The 18,685-nt window shown below is 43.1% G+C and overlaps 1 long non-coding RNA gene and 1 other non-coding gene across 2 annotated transcripts in view; both read left to right on the top strand.

Moving 5' to 3' along the window:
* LOC140489145 (uncharacterized) overlaps nucleotides 1-18,685 on the top strand; it is a 323,165-nt gene that overhangs the window by 99,116 nt on the left and 205,364 nt on the right. The window lies entirely within an intron of this gene.
* On the top strand, nucleotides 12,002-12,073 carry trnah-gug (transfer RNA histidin (anticodon GUG)). The gene has a single exon. It is a non-coding gene; the product is annotated as a tRNA-His (tRNA).

Below are 18,685 nucleotides of genomic sequence, written 5' to 3'. Positions count from 1 at the left end.
GCCTGACACAGGGATCAATTTTCTGCTGGGGACAATGTAACATTTTAAAATTGTCGCTCCATTCCCAAATGTGGGTATTGATACCTGTCCAAAAATTCTCGATGGGGCATGTCACAGGAAGGACTGTGCTGCCTGAATAAAATTGGGGAAGCTGAAAATGTGTTGCTGGAAAAGCGCAGCAGGTCAGGCAGCATCCAAGGAACAGGAGAATCGCCGTTTCGGGTATAAGCCCTTCTTCAGGAATCCTGATTCCTGAAGACGGGCTTATGCCCGAAACGTCGATTCTCCTGTTCCTTGGATGCTGTCTGACCTGCTGCGCTTTTCCAGCAACACATTTTCAGCTCTGATCTCCAGCATCTGCAGTCCTCAATTTCTCCTTAAAGGTGGGGAAGGACTGCAACTCTCAGGGAGGCAGTGTCAGTGAACGGCCAAACACGTGACTTCTGCAAACTTCACCTTGTGCCTGTGCTGGAATCAAAAGCATTTGACAGACTTGTTCCGGATTGAAGTGTTTACTAGAAGCAGGAAGCTGAGGAAGAAACAACATAAACTCATTCAAATATGAGTGCAGAAACATTTCCCGCAGCGCGAATGAAATTGTGAATTTCAGAGTAGAGTTTCCATACATTGAATTTGGGTTCATTTGTTTTGTTGAGGCTGTTACCAGGGTAGAAAACCATTAAAAAATGATACAGCTTTTGCCCAGTATGATGCAACATTGTCTCAGTAATTCGCATTGCTGTTCAGAGGGAGGGTTAGGTTGATTGGCAAAGTTAAATTGCCCTCTCGTGTCCAGGGAGTGTATTAAGTAAATTAGGTGGATTAGCCATGGGTAACGTGGGGATGAGGTTAGAAGTCACATGACGTCAGGTTATACTCCAACAGGTTTATTTGAAATCATATGGGGGAGGGATTCCCCTTCTTCAGGTGAAATATAAGGAAATAGGGAGGGGAGCTAGGTCTGGGTGAGATGCTCTTCAGAGAGTCGACACCGGCTCGTTTGACTGAAATGCTCTTTCTACACTGTAGGATTCCTTGATTCTATGAATTGATAATGACGGTGATTATTGGGGTGTAAAGCCATTAGATAAGATGCTGATGGGGTTGTACTGAGGATGAGATTTTATTCACTTGTCTTCTTGGAAAATTGAGAACAGTTATCACTGAACCAAGGAAAACTTAATGGGATTTTTTCAGGTTATGAAATGTTTGAACAGACTAAATAGGTGGAAAATTCCCTCTTTCAAGTAAGTAAACATCTAGATGACAGGCTTTCAATACCTTTGATAAAACCTTGGAAGGACAAAGAAATGATGAGAACAGATTCGCTATCACTGCAAGAATCTGTTTTTCAAAATATTTGGAAAGGCACAATTGGTGACTTACAAGGAATAAATTTCACAAGGAGAGAGACAGCGTGTGGCTAGGTAAACGTGCAGAGGTGGATTGTAGTCGGTCGGAAGTTGCGGGAAACAATGTCGAAGTTGGTTGACTTTAAATGTAAAGAATTTCTTTAATGTGTGCAAAACTGAATAAGATTCGCTTCCAAAACTCTGCATTTTGAAAGATTTGGCATACTATTCCACCTAAAGCATTGTAAATGGAACTGAGTGGATTTTTATTTATTGTGAACGGAAGATATTACATAATGAGTAGGAAGTGACCAGTTGCTTGGAGATCGACTTCCTGCTTTCATCACATGCGTTAAAGATGTGAGAACAAACACCATGATATTTGGTCCATTTAATACTCAGTGAAATCTGCCAAAGCAACAAGAAACAAAACTGGTGGGTTTTCTTTTGCACTTTAACCCTCTGTTTTTCTAAGCAGTATTTTCCTTAAGCTGAAATTAAGTCAGTGCAAATTTGAATACAACATTAATCGTTCCAATGAGATATATCTAATTCACTTCTGATTATTACAATGAACCTGGTGAGGTTTCAGCAAAATTAAAATGAAACGAATAAATCAGCATTTCTTGCGATTGATTCCAATTCAGCTTCAGCCATATGAGAAAGGCCATTGAGCAACAACATTGCCTTTATTTCACTCACCATGGCTGCTTCTTCACGTGAAAGAGAAAGTGACTGAAGAAATTATGAGTCAAATGTAGGTGTAAATATGACGGAAAATTCTTGTCCTGTTTCATCCTGACTATAAGATCTAGCACTCAGTTCTGACTCAGAATGTATTAATGACAGCTATTCATTCTGACCAGATTGGCTATTTATTGGGATTTGCTGTTATGATAATTCTAGTGAAAGCAGTAACACAATGGTGTGGATTTGATTTCGCTCTGGAACTTTCTCATCCATGACTATCACCTGATGAAGGAGCGTCGCTCCGAAAGCTAATGTGCTTTCAATTAAACCTGTTGGACTATAACCTCGTGTTGTGTGATTTTTAACATATTGATCTGATAATCTTGAATTTCTTTCTGCTCACTTAGCTCGACAAAGTGTCATCATCTTTCTGATTTACTATCTGGCACAGTTTGAAAGTACCCAACCACACAGTCTCAACAGCGGTTATTGGAAAATTTCACAGATTCTTTAAACCCTGAGCAAAAAAATTGCTCCTCATTTCTGAATTAAATAGGCAATATCTAATTCTGAGATTATGTCCTCTGTTGCTCTCCTCAGAGAACAGGGCAAGCCACCTGCCCGTATCTACCCTGTCAAGATCCCACGAATATTGAACATTTATAATTGTTATTATGTGATTATAAAGTTCCCCATCTCCTCCTTTGATGAAGGAGAATAATCCCAGCCTAACCAATCATTTCACGATGTTCTACTGTATTCAGAGTTAGCAACATGTTAGTAAGTCTGTGTTGTCCCTTACATATTATTAAGACAGGTGAAGAAATTTCGACGAGGAAACGGTTTGAAATTTCAGGCGCAGATGGGAATTGGAACTTGAAATCAGAAAGCGATTAGAATCGGATTGACCCACAGAAGGACCAAATACAGCGAAGATAACTCTGACAAATGAGAATCTAATCATATTCGATTGACATTTAATGACTTCAATGTAACTGAATTCCACCGTGTAATCGTCCTTGGAGCTCGGATTCAGGAAAAATGGAACCTGACCACCCCTATAAAGAAGTTGACGACAAAAACCTGTCCGTTGGTCGACTTTGTTTGATTATTAACTCAACTCTTGTCTTCGTGAAGCCTACATCGTCTGCAACGCACAAATTAGATGTTTAACAGAACTGTCTCCATTTGCCGAGGTGCGTGTAGCTTCAATACCACTTAAGGAACTGGGCACCCTCCACGACAATGCAGTCACTTAACTGTATATTGTTCAACACCTGAATATTTATTCCCTTAACTGCTAAGGCACAATTGCAGCAGAGTGCACCACATAGAAAATTCACTGGAGTAAGTCTTCCAGGCTTTGTTTACAGAACCTTCAAAGCTCAAAAACTGTCCCGACCATAAGGACAAGGTTGAAGATGCACTGAACCATCACCATTTGCAAATTACCATCCAAGGCAAATACCAGCATGACTTGGAGAGGGATCAGTGATAAATTCATTGAGTGGTGAAGTAGTTTGATGGGCAAAGATTGATACTTCAGCCCACTATCTTTCATCTTTCAATTATTAAAAATGTAGATTATTGCATGGACCAGACTTGTGCTCATTCCTTTAGTTGTTTCCTAAACTGGCGGTTGCTAAAGATCGAATATCATCCACAGTCTGTGGTCAACAATAGAAAATATCCAAAAACCTCTCGAAAAAATGATCTTCCTGTCCCTGTCTTCAGGGATCTGTAAATGCCCATTCCAAGATCTCTTTGTTCCTGTTCACCAATCAGAATCCTCAATCTTATTGTTACAACTCCCCAAATTCACCACCACTCATTGGTCTGGATTCAATTCCATTCACCATGTTGCCTTTCCACCTGAAGGATACATCCCTGCGATCCCTGACATTATTCATCAGAGTCAACTACAAGACTATGTATCATCAGTAAACTTCTAAATCATGACTCCTAATAAAAAAGTTTGAATTATTGATCTACATCAGGAAACAGTGGTACTTCACTAGGAAAAAGCATCAAACATGGTTCCTTGCTGCATGGTATGAACAACTGCCATGTTCCAATCTCCAAAGGTTGATAGCCCAGGATATCACCACTACATTTGCAGATGACACAAAGATTGGTTGAGTAGCGAGAAAATATAGGGGACTGTCAAAGAATGAAGGGGAATATAGACAGAAGACTTGAGCAGAGAAGTGGCAAATGGTGTTCTATCCAAGTAAATGTAAGGTGATGATTTGGGGAAGTCTAATTCCAGAGCAAAGTAATATAGTAAACGGAAGAGACTCGGGAAACCTTGATGAGAAGAGATATCTGGGAGTTCAGGTCCTTTGTACCCTGAAGGTGACTTCACAGGTGGATAGAGTGGTCAAGAAAGCATATGGTATGCTTGCCTTAACCGGATATGGCATTAAGTATAAGAGCAGGCAAGTCCTGCTAAAATTGTACAAGAGTTTGTTTCGGCCGCGTTTAGACTACTTTGTATAGTTCTGGTCGCCAAATTACCAAAATTATGTGGACGTTTAGGAGAGAATGCGGGGAAGGTTTACGCAGATGTTGCCTTGTATGGAAGATGCAAGCTCTGAAGAGAGGTTGAGTAGATTACTTCTGCTTTCATTAGAAAAAAACGAGATTGAGGTTACCTGATTGAGGTCTACAATATCATGAAGGGTACAGACAGGGTGGATAGAGATAAGCTTTTTCCCAAGATGAGGGATTCAATAATGAGAGGTCACACGTTCAATGAGAGAGGTGAAACTTTTAAGGGAGATAGACATGGAAAGTATTTTACACAGACGGTGGTAGGTGCTGGAATGCGTTGCCAGCAGAGGTAGTAGAGGCAGGCACGGTAGATTCATTTCAGGTGCGCCTGGACAGATGCATGAGTAAGTGAGAAGCAGAGGGATACAGATGCTTAGAAATTGGGCGACATGTTTAGATAGTTGATTTGCACCGGCTCAGGTTTGGCTGTCCAAAGGGCCTGTTCCTGGGCTGCACATTCTCTGTATTCTTTGTTCTTCTTTGTTCACGACACTACTAACGATGGGTTTCAGGTGAAGTAGTGTTACTTCTGCAATCATAATTACTTATGCAAGGTAAATGAGTTCACACCAGTTTGTAATTGTTTCAACCAAGAGCTGAGTCAACAAGAATGAAACCTACATTAAGGAAATATATAATTGTTTTCATATTAGCTAAAATGTGCATACAAGAATGAAAGGTGTCTGCAAGCAATAGTATATGGTACAGACAAATAGTTAAGGTGCTGTGAGGATGTAGGTTAAGCCAGATATGCTTGTACAAGCAGTAGTTATAAGCATTTGTTTCCCATTTCTGCAAAAACAAAAACCAAACCCCAATTAAAAGGTCGTAAGTTTCAATATGGTTCTGGAAAGGGAGGGAATGTCACAAGTGAGGGAAATAGATCACAGTGAAGGAGGATATACCTTACAGTTGACCACAGTCAGGATGTGGTGAAAAGGCCAAGTAAAACCTGTACTTTGTTATGCACAAGGCCAGATAAGGCAAGAGAGAAACAATAGTAATGGGCACCGGGTTTGGAGTAGTGAATCCTATGTACTTGCTAAACTCTGCGAGTCTATTTCAGGCACCACGCTTGCAAGCGTATAATAAACATACTGATTGCTTCAGATGTTATCTCGCACTGAAATTATTGAAGTGAGTGGGCTAAGTTTCTCACAATTGCGGGATCATCCTGGATATTCTTCCATCGCCGGGGGGAGTGCCTGGCCCTGGACACTGCGAAGATGCCTCCCATTTACAATTGAGGAGCGGTTTCTTGTCCCAGTTTTGTCCTCTCCCTTGGGTGACAGGTACGAATCCCACAAGAGAGATATCTGAATCAGACAGTGAAACAAGGTCGATAAAAAAATATGTAGAAAAGGGGCCAGGCAACTCTGTGAACAGACCAACATCAGAAAACTGACTTTTAAGTATAAACTTGGTGGCCAGGAAAAGGGGTATTTAATCACTGAGTGACTGGTGAATGCACCAAGAAATGGGGTGTAGGCAGAGAAAGTCGAACTGTCACAGAGTAAAGGTAGAAAAAGTCCCTGGTAATATTCCTCCTGAATGTCCATTGGGGAGGATGTTGAAGGAATGGACAAGTAACACTTGTACAAGGGAAAAAGATAAAAAGAAAATGATGAAATATTGTTGTTTAGTCTGGACCAAAGACCCAATCCTTCGTCTGGCTGTCTTCTGGCCAAAGTACGGTTCAGGCGAGGATTGCGTCTGTCAGTATTTAGGTATGTATGTGAATAAAAAACAAACTTTTAGTCAAGAAGAGGCGGAGAATGCGTTATGTTGGAAGGGCAGCTTGGGAATGATGGTAGTGAAGACAAGGGATTCCCCCTCTACCCGACCCAGTCCCTGGGATCGTTTTGCCTGTTTGCACACCCGCCCCCCCCTCCCCCCCCCCCCCCCCCCCCCACCGTACCATGAAATCATATTGGGTGAAAATGGGGGAGGGCCATGGACAGACAGACAGGGACAGGGAACGGATGACCCACAAGAGGAGAACGAAGGGGTGGTGCACGGGGATGTTATTGGTCCCCACTATCAATCCGCAACAAAAGGAAGGGAAGATAAAGTAGATGTAGAGGAGGCCTCGAGAGTATCTAAACGAAAGCCTAAGGGGGGAAAACCAAAACAAAAAAAGGGGAAGAATATAAAGACTTATCCCCTTCGGGAGGTACGAATAGCAGACAAAAAGGTTGGGTTTGAAACTGTCCCCCTCACCAGTGGGGAGGTCAGAACATTTAAAAAGGAGATGAAGGTCCTGATTGAGGATCGGTAAGGTTGTCTGAACAAATTGATCAATTCTTGGTGCCCAGTCTGTATACGTGGACTGAGTTAATGTCTATTTTGAATGTACTATTTACTGGGGAAGAAAGGGGACTTATACCCGGAGCAGCCATTAAAATATGGGAACTTCCCATTGGGGATGGGGATACTAGACAGGGAGAGACAGAGATTCCCCTCAGTGACATCCAGTGGGAAAATCAAAACCCGGAGCATAGGAAATAAATGATGGAATTGAAAGACCTGATTCTAAAAGGAATAAGAGAGGCAGTTCCGAAGTCACAGAATTTGACTAAAGCCTTTGAAGTTAAAGAGGAGAAAGATGAGACACACTCAGCTTTCTTGCAAAGATTAAGAGACTCAATGTGGAAATACTCTAGAATGAACCCTGAGGACCCAGTGGCACAGGGTCTTTTGAAAGTATGTTTTGTGACAAAGGAATGGCCAGACACAGAGAAAGATACTGAAGAAAGAAGGGAGGAGTGAAATACCATTAGATGAACTGTTAAGAGAGGCACAGAAAGCGTTTGCAAAGAGAGAGGATGAGAGACAAAAACAGAAGGCAAAAATGATGGTAGCTACGGTTGATGAGGTAGTTAAGAAAAGAATGGAACCAATAGTGAGCAACTGGAGCGGTAGATGGCATCATGTAGGACAGAGAGGAAGAGGGAGAAGGAGAAGAAAAGGGGGAACATTTGATAGAGGGTTCGGCCGACAGGGGCAGAGATGCAAGTCTCCACAGGCAGGATGCTGTTATTGCAGAAACCCGGGCATTTTAAGCTGGAGTGTCCTGATCTACACAGGGAAGAAAGGGCAATTCCGCTTATGAATTTTGTTGAAGAATAGGGTTGTCAGGGGTTCCTGCCCTCGGGGGCCGACCAGGACCCCTTGATAAACCTGAAAGAGGGACCCTGTAGGGAAGACGTAGTCTTCCTCGTAGATACGGGGGCAGCACAGTCATCGCTGAATTTTAAACCAAAGAAAGAAGGAATGTCAACACGGTCAATTACTGTTCCGAGGTAAAAGGGGAAGGATTTACTGTTCCAGTATTTGAACCTATGATGATAGATGTCCTATGGATAGAGTCACAGGGGAACCGCTGTATATCCCTGATATAGGAAGTAACTTATTCGGGAGAGACTTAATTATCCTCTTAGGACTGGAGATTTGAATTTAGGAAAAAGAATTAGTTGTACAAATGACAATGTTGACAGAAGATGTGGAGAGAGAGATAGACCCTATTGTATGGGCTAGAGAAGGGAATCATGGAAAAATACAGATCCGTCCCCTAGAAATAAGTTTAAAAAGGAAAGGGGACGTTGTTTATGAGCAACAATGTCCCATTTCCATAGAAGGTAAAGGAGGACTGCAGCCAGTAATTGAGGGACTGATTTGAGATGGACTGTTGGAGCCATGTGTGTCTCCTCTTAATACCCCAATTCTACCAGTGCGAAAATGGAACTTATCGATTGGTGCAGGTTTTGAGAACATTGAATTGAATAGTACAGATCAGGCACCCAGTGGTGCCAAATCCCTTTACATTATTAAGTAAGATCCCTCATGACCACGAATGGTTTAGTGTGATAGATTTAAAGGATGCCTTTTGGGTTTGTCCCTTGGTGGAGGAAAGTAGGAATTTGTTCGCCTTTGAATGGGAAGATCCCTAGACAGGATGGAAACAGCAATACCGGTGGGCCGTGCTCCTCAGGGGTTTACGGAATCCTCGGATTTATTTGGACAGATGTTAGAACAAATATTGGAGAAATTTAGCAGCCCCAAGGGGACTACCCTGTTGCAATATGTAGACGACATTTTATTAATAGGAAAAAGAAGAGAAAGAGTAGTAGAAGCAACTAACAAATTATTGAATTTCCTGGGTCAGCAAGGACTGAGGGTATCTAAAAACAAACTACAATCTGTGGAGCAAGAAGTGAAATACTTGGGACATTTAGTTAGGGAGGGAAAGCGAAAGATAAGGCCGGAACAGTAGAGGGAATAGTGGGGATTCCGCTGCCCAGGAGCAAACGGGGATTACGTAATTTTTTGGGTTTAACGGGATATTGCAGATTGTGGATTGATTCTTATGCTCAAAAGACGAATAAATTATATCTCAAACTATTACAGAAGGAACCAAAGTGTCTGAGTTTGGAAGAAAAGGAAAAGCTATCTAAGAATTCAAAAGAGATCTCGTCCATGCCCCATGTTAGCCTTACCTTCTCGAGCTAAACCTTTCCACCTCTTTGCTACCATAGATAAGGGAGCGGCTTTGGGAGTATTAAGCCAGAGGTGGGGATGAATGAGACAGCCAGTAGCATATCTTTCGAAGCTATTGGATCCAGTATCCCGGGGGTGGCCTGAGTGTGTGCAGGCCGTGGCTGCCTCTGCACTGTTGGTGGAGGAAAGCAGAAAGCTTACATTTGGGGGAGCCCTAAGAGTAAGCACCCCACACCAAGTGAGAACGATCCAAAACCAAAAAGCTGGGCGATGGTGGACTGACTTGCGGATTCTAAAATATGAGGCAATATTAATAGAAAAGGATGATCTAGTGTTGGTCACTGACAATTGTTTAAATCCAGCTGCCTTTCTTTGGAAAGGGGAAGGAGAATCTCCTCAGAATCCAGGGCACGACTGCCTTGACATTATAGAATACCAAACTAAGGCCCGCATGAACCTGAGAGATATTCCGCTTCATGCAGGAGCCCCACATTTTATAAACGGATGATCCCGGGTGACTGAAGAGAAAAGACTTAATGGGTATGCAGTCGTCGATGGGACGGAATGTAGTGTGGTAGAGGCAGGAAGGTTGTCAAATGGGTGGTCAGCACAGACCTGCGAACTCTATGCATTGGAAAGAGCCTTAGGGCGTTAGAAAATAAAGAGAGAACAGTATACACTGACTCTAAATATGCATTTGGTGTTGGCACGTTCGGAAAGATATGGCAGGAATGAGGACTGATCAATAGCCCGGGGAAGGAATTGGCATATGAGGAGTTGATTAAACGGGTCTTGGAGTCCCTATTACTCCCCCGAGAAATAACGGTAGTGCATGTAAATGGTCATCAGAATAGAAATGAACCAGAAGTTAGGGGGAATAGGTTAGCTGATGAAGTGGCTAAGGAAGCAGCCCTGAGCCCATAAGAAGTGGTGATCCATTTCCTAATACCTCCTGTCCCATGTCCTCGGGAAGCTCCTACATTTACTGAAAGAGAGGAAAAAGAATTGCAAGATTTAGGGGCTGTAAAAACAGCTGACGGGCATTGGAGGTTACCTGATGGAAGGTAAACGTTAAACAAAATGATGATGCGAGAAATTATGGCTGTCCCACATCATGGCAGCCATTGGGGAGTACAAGCCATGTGTGATTTAGTTCTTAGAGAATATGGATGTAAAGGAATATATACGATTGCTAAACATATATGTGAGGGATGTATAATATGCAGAAAGGTAAATAAGAAAGGCCTGAGAAAACAGACCCCAGGAGGAAGAGACCCAGACTGAGACCCTTCCAGAGTATACAAGTAGATGATACTGAAATACCCAGAGTAGGAAGACTAAAATATATGCTGGTCGGAGTAGATCATCTATCTGATTGGGTTGAGGAATACCCCCGAGCTACTGCCACTGCGAGTGGGGTGTCTAAAACAATATTGGAGCACATAATTCCCCGATATGGCCTAGGGAACAATATAGATTCCGACCAAGGAACTCATTTTACCTCTAAAGTGTTACAGGGGGAAACGAAAGGGTTGGGAATTTCCTGGGAGTTCCATACTCCATGGCACCCGCCATCATCAGGAAAGGTTGAGAGAATGAACCACACACTCAAATGACAGCTCTCTAAATTAATAATAGAAACCACACTCCCTTGGACCAAATGTTTACCTATAGCTCTCTTGCGAGTACAAACAGCCCCAAGGAAAGATTTGGGACGATCGCCCTATGAAATCTTATTTGGATTACCTTATCTTCGAAGGAAGGGAGAATAGGCAATTCCCGAACCAAAAGATTTTTTCTTAAAGAACTATATACTGGGCTTGTCCTCCTCTTTGTCTTTCCTCAGGGAACAGGGTTTATTGCCACAGACTCCACCCCTTGAATTCACCGTTCATCCCATCCGGCCGGGAGATTTGGTCTTAGTAAAATCATGGACAGAGACTAAATTGCAGCCAGACTGCGAAGGGACGTATCAGGCTCTTTTGACTACCGAAACGGCAATAAGGACGGTGGGGAAAGGCTGGACTCACTACACTCGGATCAAAGGGCCAGTGGACCCTCCAGTTGAGGAAGAAATCTGGACAGCCGAATCAACGCAAGATCCGCTGAAACTCAGACTAAAGCGAATTTGAGAAACTGATTATACAGTGGTGACGCAAGCGCGGGATTATTTCTGTAAGATTGTATATTAAGTCTTTTGGTGCTTCAGTACTTTCTTTAGACTGCTGGGGATGCTTAGAGTTATGATGCTAGCTCTATTACTATTGGGTTTTTGTCAAATATCATTTTCATTCGTGTTATTTATGGTCCCTGAGTCTGATAATCCACAAGTAATAGACCTGATGCATGTAGTTTAGTAAATTGCGGGGATGGAGATAATCAGAGACAGTGCAGCTCAGAGATACATCTTAAATCATATGGGGATGGCCTTGGGGATGGTACTTGGTATAATGGCCTCGTCACAGTACACCGGGCCACCTTCTGACCAGCTCTGGATTGTCCCGATATAGAGTGTAACCCAATATACTTAATGATCAAAAAAACCACATGACACGAAGCAATTCTTGGCGGGGGGTGTGCGGGGTAAAATTAAATGAAACATTTGGGATAGAAATGAAAACAAGCTGGAATGATTTCTCAGGCTGTTGTTTCTGAAGAGCGGAGAGCAGGGAAAATGGGCAGAACTACTGGATAATAATTAGGTACAACCTTTCACCCCTCCTGATGACCTTAAAGTAGTAAAAATTACAGAGGTAAAGGACTTGAAACAGACTATCGAAATAGAAACTGTGTACACGGATGCAAATGCCTGGGTTGAATGGGAAAAGTATACTGTAAAAAGTCTGAACAAGAGCATCTCTTATAATACTTTACTTATTCCGTGCGTTTAGCGCGTTCGTGTGTGGTTTGCCGTGATCGTATAGTGGTTAGTACTCTGCGTTGTGGCCGCAGCAACCTCGGTTCGAATCCGAGTCACGGCAGTAATTCCTCTATGTGTCCCAGGCATTTGTGAAACACAAAGGGATCAGTTGTTTTAAAGTTTTGATTTTCTCCAAGGTGATTTTTTTTTCCTTCAAGCTCTGCTCGCTCACATCTCTCTGTTTCATATGTCAGAATTCAAATCCACCCGTTCTCAGAGATTTCTTCCCTCCTAAGATCACTGACCGAACTTTCCATCCCATACCCCCCTTTCATGAATTTGGAGATGCCGGTGTTGGACGATGGAGTACAAAGTTACAAAAATGACACAACACCAGGTTATGGTCTTACAGGTTTTATTGAAGCACTAGCTTTCTGAGCGCTGCTCTTTCCTCATGTGTTTGCGGAGTCATTTCCTATTTCAGTAAGGCATTGCAGAATCTAATACAGACTCTCACATTGATACCGATTAGTCTGTGTGGCTGTGGTCACTGTTGCTGTCAGCGACGCCCTCTTACTGTAACAGAATAGAAAAAAAAAGTTCATTCGGCCCTAGCCAGATTACTGTGTGTAGTTCTGCAATTCAGACTACTGCATGGATGTGATCGCACTGGGAACATTGCAGTAGAGATTCACTGGGATATTATCTGGGCTGAAGAGTTTCAGTTGTGAGGAGAGATTGGACAGACTGGGGTTGTTTGTCGCCGAGCAGAGGAGATTGGAGAAGACATGACTGAGATGTACAAAATATTGAGGGATATGGATAGGATAGACTGAAAGAAGCTTTTCTTATTGATGGAGAGATCGAACACTGGGGCCAAGAGATTTCGGGAAAAGGCAGAAAAGTTTGAGTCGATTTGCAGAAAGGATCAGAGTGGCGGAAATCATTCTAACCTTAAAAAAAATTGAGATGTTAAATTGTGATGCGAAAACTTGTAAGATTATGGGCTAAACGATGGAATACGTGATTCAGGTCGTTAAGCAGTTGTGTTTGACAAGTGCGGCCACAACAGGCTGAAGGGCCTCCTTCGATGTTGTCCTCCTCCACAGTATCGTGGTTAGTGTCCCCGCCTGTCACAGGGCTCAATTCTCCGCTGGGAGCATCGTAAAGCTTTTAAACCTGTCGCTCGGTTCCCCAGTGAAGGTTATTAATGCCTGGCCTTCCATTCTCGATGGGACATGTCACAGGAAGGACAGTGCTGTCTGAATCAGCGTGGGGAAGGTCTGCAACTCCTGGGGAGAGAGATTGTCAGTGACAGTGCAAACACGTAACTTCAGCCAACTGCACATTGTGTTTGTGTTGCAATGAAAACCATTATATAGAGTTGTTCCTGACTGATATGGTTATTTAAAGCAGGAATCTGAGGAAGAAAAGAGCAAACCCATTCAGACATGAGTGTAGAAACATTTCTAGCAGAGCTACTGAGGTTGTACAGCGCAGAACCGCGTTTGCATGCATTGAATTCAGGTTGATGGGCGCAGCTTGCTTTCACTCGGCTGAGTTACCATGGTATAAATGATACAGATAGTGTTCAATGAGATGGTACATTTATTCAGTGGTTCGAACAGCTGTTAAGTCTGTAGGTTAGGTGGGTTGGCCTGTTAGGTTGCGCTGATGTGTCCAGGGAGTGAATTCAGTAATTTAAGTGAATTAGCCATGGGGAACGCAGTGATAAGGTCAGCAGTCACACGATGCCAGGTTTTATTCCAGCAGGTTTATTTGAAATCACAAGCCAGAGGCCTGGAAGGATTGAGAAGGGAGCTAGGTCTGGTTGAGATGCTGTTCAGAGTCTCCCTACAGACCTGATTGTCTGAACTGCACTTTCTGCCTTGTAGGGAATCTGTGATTCTATCAGAGAGGACACTGCCAGCGTTTACTGGGCCGCTAAGACATTAGAGACGATGCTGACGGCGTTTAGTGGGAATGGAATTTTATTTATTTGTGTTTTGGAAAATTTGACACTGAATCAAGGAAAACCGAATGGAAGTTTTCCAGAGTATTTGAGGTTTGGTGAGATTAAAATGTGGTAAATTCCCTCTTTTAAGTTCATATATTTCTGAACGTCAGGCTTTCAAAACCATGGATGGAGGACAAATAAATGATGGGAGAAGAATTTCTGTCACTCAGTAAATCCGTTTCCAAAATATTTGGAAAGGTACATTTAAAGACCCACAAGCAGTGAGTTTCACCAGGAGACAGCCAGCCTGTGGCCAGGTAAAAGTGTAAAAGTGGGGTGTGGGGGGTAGAAGGTGCGAGGAAAAAATATCTAATTTGGACGACTTCAGATGCAAAGAAATATCGGAAACGTCTGCAGCTGAGTAAGATTCAGCAAAAAAAACCTCAGAGTCTTGAAAGATTTCTATTAATTTTCCACATGAAGCATTATAAATGGAACTGAGCAGATTTTGTCTATTGTCAAGGAAAGCTATTCCATAATGAATAGGAAGTGACCCGTCTCTTAGACATCGATTTCCTGCTTTAATCCCATGGCTTAAATGTGGGAGGACAATCGCCATGATGTTGGGTTCATTTGACACCCACTGAAATCTGCCAAAGTAACTGAGCATCAAAACGGGCATCTTGTTTTGTAGTTTAACCTTCTGTTTTTCTCATCAGTATTTTCTTTAAGCTGAAATAAATTCGGAGCAAAATTGAACGCAACATTTAACGTTCCAATCACATAAATCCAATTCACTTCCGATCATTGGAATGAACAGAGTGAAGTTGCAGCAAAATTAATAAAATGAAACGAACAACACAGCATTTCCGGGAATTTTACCCAGTTCAGGTTCAGCCATATGAGAAAGACCATCGAGCTAAAACATCACCTTCACTTCTGTCTCCGTATATACTTCTTCACGTGAGAGAGAAACTGTCTGAAGAAATTATGCGTCAAGACTAAATGTGAATGTGAATGTGACGGGAATTTCATGTTTTCTGGGTCATTCTGAGACAGTTCTGACTCTGAATAAATCAAGGACAAGGTATTCCTTCCAAGGACGAGGTCAATCCCTTGGATTTTGCTGGTATTATTATTCTGCTGAAAGCAGAAACATAATGGTGTGGATTCGATTCCGTTCAGGGAATTTCTTATCCCCTCGGTGCACCATATGCGATCTTGACGGGGTCACATGTGAGCCCCTTTGCAATGGGCTGAAGTCTCCCAGGGGTTCAGGCGACGGGTTGCTCTTCCATTGTGCATGTGTGGATTTGAATCCTTCTCTGGATGTTACTTCTATGAAACGCAGCTGTGAGGTTTACTTTTGTGCCTCGCATCTTTAGGATACATTGGATGGAGTATCTTCCTCTTGCCCTTCATTGCACCGGAGATTTGTGATAAATCGATACCTCATCAAAGTCGAAGTAGAGCAATTTGGTTCTGTTGTAAGTTACATTGGGATAATGAAAAGGAGGGCAAACGTTTCTATTCTCCGTTCATTCCATCTTGACTTTCTATGAATTTACATCGAATGGAAGAGGAACAAATAAGGAGAGATCGGGTGCAATAGTTTATCCAGTGGGATTGTAAATTTTAATGTAATACTCCACACAAAGTTCTGATCAGTATTTTAAACAGTCAATTGAATTGGGACCGCAGGAAACTTTTCCAATGAAACGAATTTTTCATTCTTTCACAACCTTTTGCTGTGCGAATCATATCGCGATCCATCATCCAGCGTGATCACCAAATTGGCAATCATATTAGAGCTACCAATTTTCTTCAGCAATCACAACATCTGCACATACCCATCTGCGGTGTGCCATGTGCCATTTGTTGTATCCAGGCCACAGAACATTTCTTGTTCATGAACTTATGAGCTTAGTTCCTGATCGGTCTGTTCAGTTTGATAAACCTTTTCTATCACTTCATCCCATCCCCCCAGAATTCTCAAGGCATCAATAAAATAAGGCGTTAGACCAAATGACGTAGGACTGGAAGTCGACCATTCAGCCCATTGAGTCTGCTCCACCATTCAACGAACTCATGGCTGATCTGATAATCCTCAACTCCATTCTCCAACATTGCCAATACAAAGCTTCATCATCTTTCTGGTTAAATATCTGTCTGGCACAGTTTGAAAATACACAACAACTCAGCCTCAACAACAATTTCGGCAAGGAGTTCCACCGATTCATTGGATCCTAATCAAAGAAATTACTCCTCATTTCTGGTTAAATAGACAATATCTAATTCTGAGTTCATGTCCTCTGGTGCTCTCCTCATACCAGAGGGTGAATCACCTGCCCGTATCTACCCTGTCAAGATCCCATGAATATTGAACGTTTATAAATGTTACTATGTGATTATAGAGGTCCCCTCCCTCTCCTTTGTTTCAAGGAGAATAATCCCAGCCTAACCAATCATTCCACGAAGCTCCATTTTCTCCAGTGTTGACAACATGTTCATTAATCTCTGCTGTCCCCTGTAGCGTCCTTACATGTTATTAAGGCAGGTGGGGACATTTATGCGAAGAAACGGTTGAAATTTCAAGCACAGACAGCAATTGGATCTTGAAATCAGACAGTGACTGGAATCAGATTGGTCCACACAAGGACGAAATAGAGTAATGATCACTCTGACAAATGAAAATTTAATCATATCTCATTGACATTCAATAACTTTACTGTAAACAAATTACCCCGTGTAATCGTCCACAGAGCTATTATTTCGAGGAAAAAAGCTTATAGAAACTGGCTACATAAACTCTTTGTCAACAATAACATGTTCATGAAGATTTTTTGATTATAAACTCAACTCATTGTTCTGTGAATCCTACATCGTTTGCAAGGCACAAATGAGACGTGGGATATAACTCTCTCCATTTGCCTAGATGGGTGTAACTTCAATAACACTTAAGGAACTGGACACCGTCCACGACAATGCAGTCACTTGAGTGTACCCACTTCAACACCTGCAATATTCATTCCCTTAACTGCTAAGGCACAATTCCAGCAGAGTTCACCAACTATAAGATGCACTGGAGTAAGTCATTCGGGCATTTTTGACAACCTTCAAAGCTCAACAGCTGTACTGACTATAAGGACAAGTTTGGAAGATGCAACGAAACGCCACCATTCTCAAGTTCCCCTCCAAGGCCCATAGCACCCTGACTTGGAAAGGAATCAGTGAGAAACTCATTGGTGAAACGGCCTTGATGGGCAAAGTTGCATACTTCAGCCTTCCATCTTTTATCTTACAATTTTAAGAAAAATGTTGATTTATGCGTGACCAGACTTGTGCTCAGTCCTTTAGCTGTTTCCTAAACTGGTGGTTGCTAAAGTTCTGCCATCATCCACAGCCTGTGGTCAACAATAGAAAATACCTGAAAATCCTCTCAATCAACTGACTCGCCTCAAGATTAGAGTGGTGTTGGAGAAGCACAGCAGGAGCATTTGAGGAGCAGAAAAAATGGACGTTTCAGTCAAAAGCCCTCCAACAGGAATGAGACTGGGATCACATGGGATGGAGAGATAAATGGGAAGGGGGTGGGGCTGGGGAGAAGGTTGCTGAGAGTGCTGTATGTGTATGCAGGCGAGGGGTGAACATGATATGTCAGAGAAGTAGGTGGAGTGGATAGGTGGGAAAGAAGATGCACAGGTGGTGCAATCAGGCGGACGGTGTTGAGCTGGATGGTGGGAACTGGGGTAAGGTAGGGGAGGGGAAATGAGGCAACGGGTGAAGTCCAAATTGATGCCATGGGGTTGAAGGGTCCCGACGCAAATGATGAGGCTTTCTTCCTCCAGGCATCGGGTCGTGAGGCAGTGGCGATACAGGAGGCCCAGAACCTTCATGTCCTCGGGAGAGTGGGAGGAGGAGTTGAAATGTTTGGCCATGGGGCACTGGTGTTGATTCTTGCGAGTATCCTGGAGATATTCTCTGAAGTGTTGTCTGAGAACACATCTCCTCTCTCCAAATTAGAGGAGACCGCATCGGGCGGAATGTATACATGAAATGGCATGTGTGGAAGTGCAGGAGAAACTTTGATGGATGTGGAAGCCTCCATTAGAGCCTTGGACAGAGGTGAGGAGGTCGATGTGGGTGCAGGTTTTGCAATTCCTGCAGTGATAGGGAATTTTATGTTTCCCTCCCCACCCCTATCCACTTTGACAAAGACCCTTTCCTCCATGACTACCTAGTCAAGTCCAGGCCCTCCAATGACCCACCCTCCCCTCACGGCACATTCCCCTGCCACCACAGGAATTGCAAAACCTGCACCCACATCTTCCCTTTCACATCTTTCCAAGGCTCCAATGAGCCTTCCACATCCATCAATTGTCCGTGTGAACTTCCACACATGTCATTTATTGCATCTGTTGCTCGCGATGCGGTCTCCTCTACATTGGGGCCAACAGACACATTCTAGGAGAGCGTTTCAGAGAACATTTCCAGGGAACCCGCAACATTCAACTCCAACGCCCCAATACCAAAAACATCAATTACCACGTCCCCCGACTCTCCCAAGGACGTGCAGTTCCTGGGTCTCCTCCACCGCCATTCCCTCACCATCAGACGCCAGATCTCCCACCTCGAGACCCTCAACCCCAGGGCATCAACGTGGTCTTCACCAGTTTCCTCATCTCCCCACGGCCACCTTATCTGAGTTCCAAGTTTCTACTGACCTGACCCACTTGTCTATCTTCTTTTCCACCTCTCCGCTCCACCCTCCTCTCC

Source organism: Chiloscyllium punctatum, chromosome 18, assembly GCF_047496795.1.
Source record: "Chiloscyllium punctatum isolate Juve2018m chromosome 18, sChiPun1.3, whole genome shotgun sequence".
NCBI classification, from domain to species: Eukaryota; Metazoa; Chordata; class Chondrichthyes; order Orectolobiformes; family Hemiscylliidae; genus Chiloscyllium; species Chiloscyllium punctatum.
The sequence above is the reverse complement of the archived record's forward strand: the minus strand, read 5'-3'. Positions and strand labels throughout refer to the sequence as shown.